Source organism: Hevea brasiliensis, chromosome 10, assembly GCF_030052815.1.
Source record: "Hevea brasiliensis isolate MT/VB/25A 57/8 chromosome 10, ASM3005281v1, whole genome shotgun sequence".
NCBI lineage: Eukaryota > Viridiplantae > Streptophyta > Magnoliopsida > Malpighiales > Euphorbiaceae > Hevea > Hevea brasiliensis.
Window position 1 is genome coordinate 83,097,242 of NC_079502.1, and position 4,808 is coordinate 83,102,049.

At 27.8% G+C, this 4,808-nt stretch overlaps 1 pseudogene; it reads left to right on the forward strand.

Annotated features, from left to right (window-relative positions):
- The first annotated feature begins 3,085 nt into the window (after positions 1-3,085).
- Positions 3,086-4,447, forward strand: LOC110670407 (alkane hydroxylase MAH1-like; annotated as a pseudogene).
- Positions 4,448-4,808: the final 361 nt, after the last annotated feature.

A 4,808-nucleotide genomic window follows, 5' to 3' on the forward strand; every position in this document is an offset into this window, starting at 1 on the left:
TATCTTGAATGAAGGATTAGTTAAGAGTCGTTTTGTTAGGAATCAGATCGGACAAATATATCAGAGATCGGAAAATAATCAATAATTGGAGAAATAAGATTTTTATTTCCAAAAGATCGGATTACATCATTTGGGCGATCTCTAGGGATCGGATTACAATAAAGGTCTAACTACGTCATTTGGGCGATCCCTAGAGATCTGATTACATTGAAGGATTACATCATTTGGGCGATCTCTAGAGACCGGCGGGACATCCTATCTAAAGAGTCCCAGGTTTATAACTGATCCCAAGGGTGTCACCGATCGGAGCTTAATCCGCTGTCGGAACACCCAATGTGGGAGGAAACCGCTGTCGGAACACTCAATATGGAGAGAAGCCGAATGAACTTGAGGAAGCAACCGCCAAGGATCAGCGGAGCATCAAACAAGGTTATGCGATCACCGGGGTCGTAAATCTTCAGTCGAGGAATAAGGAAGTCCATCGGAGAGGGATCAAAAACCACAATCATGGCCGGAACGACCGCCAGAGCAGCTAGAACTGGAAAAGAAAGAAGGAAGAGGGAAAAATCAGATAAAGGAAATTTTAAAACAATAAATTCAAAATAACCTCAAAATTCTATATTTTCATAATTTTTTTTTAATTTTTTTAATTTTACTTAAATTTATGGAAGAGGACAATTTCATTCATTTTATAGTGAAAGACTAAATAATTTAATAATTAAAATAGAAAATCAATTAATAATTATAGCCAACTTATAAAGCAAATAACAATATACCAAAAGGATTTAATAATAGGATCAGGCATGGCCTAAATCATATTTAGTCAGCTTTTTATTATTATTTTTTTATATAATGAGTTAATATTAAAAATTAAACTCACATCTTCACAAAAAGCTAATCTGAACTATTACACTATTAGTCAAATCTTGCGATATTTCTACATGTTTAGAAAAAGCTTTTATGTTGCATTTTTTAATTTGTTTTTTAAAGAAAAATTTTTATTTAAACTTGAGCTATTTTAAATTTAAAATATAAATATATGAGACTCATATATTTAATAAATAAATCACACCATATATCTTATATATTGAGCCTATTTATACTAATATTCTTTTAATCTGTCCCTTAGCAATTTTTTTAATATGATAATATTCATATTTAATTCAGAAAATAACATAATATATAACTATAATATATGGGGATTTTAGTTAAATACATATATGTTATAAATATCACTATTATAATCCTGCTCTCTCATTATTTAGAAGAAATAAAAAAATCTTCAACGTATAAAAATATTTCCTGCTTTTGTGTTGGTATACAAAAATAAACTTCAAAGATCGTAAAAAAAAATCACAGCAAGATTCAAATGTTGAATATTTATTCAAAATAAATAAAAGTATAAGATTAATGTTAAACAAAAATCTCAAATTTTGTTTTTTTTTAATTTATTTTTTTTTCTTTAATTTTACCAATTTTACATTAAATATAAAATTAAGAATAATTTTATATAAATTTAGAGAATTATATATATACACACTTTTTTTGAAGCATTTATATAATACAGAATCCTTTTCCTTTTTTTTCCTTGTAAAAAAATAGAATTGCGATTTTTTTTTTATCCAAATAAAAATACATTGACTTTTAACAATATAATAATATATTAAAATATTAAAATATTATAAATAATTTCAATAATTAAAAAAGAAGAGAAAGAAATGTTAGTGCTCATATGGGTACCAAAAAATAATAGTTGGAAAAGCTTGACTATTTGTTCAGGCGGGCAATAACCGGCCCGTGAAATATATATATTTTTTAAATATGGGCCATGATTTATGCTTGTTTACTTATATGGGCCAAGCTGATAATGTCTTCTTAAAAAAAATTGTTTTGCTTTGAATATTGTAAGAGAGGAAATAATCAAAAATAAATTTAAGGTTAAATTATTTTTCTTTTAAGATTAGGCAAATTGATGAGTAGATTTCTATTATTTTAATAAAATATCCTTGTATTTTAGTTTTGTTAAAAAAAAAATTACTTCATTCATTTAAAAAAAGTTTTATTGTTATCATTATTAATGTTAAAATGATTAAGGGCCTGTTTGGTTTAACTGTTGAATACAATCGATAGTTTGTTGGTGATAAAATTCTTGTTAGGTGATAGTGATAACCGATAGTGATGATAATTTGTTTTATGTTAAGTGTTTGGTAAAATTATATTTAGTTGTTGCTGTTAATATGTGAAATGACTAATAAGGGTATATATCATATAATTTATTTTATTATTTAAATAAATATAAAATTATAAATTTATTACATTATATTAAATATATAATTATTAAATTAATATATTATATTATTTAAATAAATATATAATTATTAATCTTTTATATTATATCATTTATTTTATTATTGAAATAAGAAAATAACTATTTTTTAAGATAATTAAATAATTTTAAAAATATAAATAAAATAATAAAATAATTATTATTGTTAATAGAAAAATTTATAATTAATTTTAAGTTTTTAGATATAAATAAATATTTTATATTTTATGTTATTAATAAAAAAATATTTTATCAAAATTAAAATTAGTTAATTAAAATGTTAAAATTTAAAATGAAAAAATAAAAATATTAATAATATTAATTTTCTAGTTAAATAAAAAAGGATAATATAGTCAAAATAAAAAATAAAACCAAATCAGCTATCAGCTGATGAGAAACAGCTCTAAAAATAGAGCTGATACAAACTGCAGCTGATGGGTATCATATCAGTTGCCCATCAGCTATCAGCTCTATTTTTTTGAGCTTGCCAAACACTATAGTTCACCTGTTTGGGTGTCTATCAGCTATCAGCTGCACCCAACAGGTAAACCAAACACCCCCTAAATTAGTCTTGTTAAATTGTATTTCTTGCAATAATTAATATTAAATTTAACAGTAAATTATTTTTTAAGATTAGGTAAAACTTGCTAGTAGATTTTTATTATTTTAACATTAAATTAAAATATCTTTGTATTTTAGTTTAGTTAAAAAAAAAAAAAAGCTATTTCATTCAAAAAAAAAGTTATTTAATGATTATGTTTTACTTGCATAAACATGATGGGCTCTCTTAACCCTACAAATATTAAGCATATCATGAGTACCAACTTCTCCAACTATCCTAAGGACTCTGAATACAAGGAAATGCTCGACATTTTTGGAGATGAGATTTTCAACTCCAATTCTGATTTATGAAAGCATCAGAGGAAGGCTATTATTGCACTCATCAATCATGAGTAGTTTCTTGGATTTCTCTTGAAGGCTGTAAATGGCAAGGTGCGAAAGGGGCTCATCCCAATTCTTGAATATGTCTCTAAACATGGCCTAATAATAGACATGCAAGATTTGATTCGTAGGTTTACATTAGATGTTACATTGATTTTAGTTGCAGGATAGGACCCAATGTCTCTCCCCATTGAATTCCCTGAAGATGAGGTTGCAATTGCCTTGGATTATGTTGAGGAAGTCATATTTTATAGGCATGTTTTACCAAAACTATTTTGTAAGTTACAAAGGTGGCTAGGGCTTGGCAAAGAGAAGAAATTGAGAAAAGCTTGGGAAATGTTAGATTGTGCAGCAACTTCATACATAGTAAGGCAAAGAGAACAACTCAGAGAAAATTCCATAAAATCAAAAGATTTGTTGACGTCATGCATCAGTAACAAGGAAAAAATCTTGATATCAAAAATCAAAGAACGAATTTTTGAGGGACATCATCTTAAACTTTTTGATTACAAGACAAGAAAATTCCTTGGCTCAATTCTTTTGGCTTATTTCATAGAATCCAATAGTGGAAGCCAATATTAGAGAAGAGCTAAAATCAATTATGACTCCAGGAAAAGATCCTAAACCTGAAAAGCTGCAACTCTTTAACTTAGAAAAGGTAAACAATCTGTTCTATTTACACAGGGCATTATGTGAAACCTTAAGGCTATATCCACCAGCTATGTATGAGCCAAGGCTCCTCTGCAACCAGACATCCTTCCAAGTGGCCACTAGCTCGATCCAAAGATGTAAAAATTATTGTTAACATATGTGATGGGAAGAATGAGATCAATATGGGAAGAGGACTGCTCATATTTCAAGCCAAAAATATGGATTTCAGAGCAAGGAAGAACTATACAGCAATCACCGTACAAATTCCTGTCCTTCAATGCAGGTCCAAGGACTTGTCTGGGAAAGGATATTGCTTTCACTAAAATGAAAGTAATGGCTGATGTTGTAATCCATAACTACAATGTTGAGGTAGTGGAGGGACATCTTGTGGCTCCAAATTGCACCTCTATCATCCTTCATGTGAAGCATGGTTTAAAGGTTAAGATTAGTAGGAGATTGGCTCAAATTAATTTGATTATTCCAATAATCTCTATGACAATTATATGTTTCATATATTGTTGTTTGTAGTTTTTAGCTATCATTCAATTCTGCATTTCTGATAAATGTTGGTGAAGAATAATCCTGTTGCATTGCCAACATTCTTATATATCATGTAATAAATAATATACTTTTAGTGTAAGTGCAACTAATAAATATTGATGTTTTATTCTATTAATGAATTTTAATTTACAGTAAAGGTTCTTGGATCATGTTGATCCATATTTAATGTTTAAGGACATGAAATGCCCTTAACACTCCTTATCAATTTTGGGGGCAAAAACCGATGTTCCCTCCATCTACGTCTCTCCCCTCCTACAATTCCTTCCCTTTATTTTTTTTTTATTGAACTTTGGTCATTGAGCGAACAAAGATATTATGATGTTGTCAT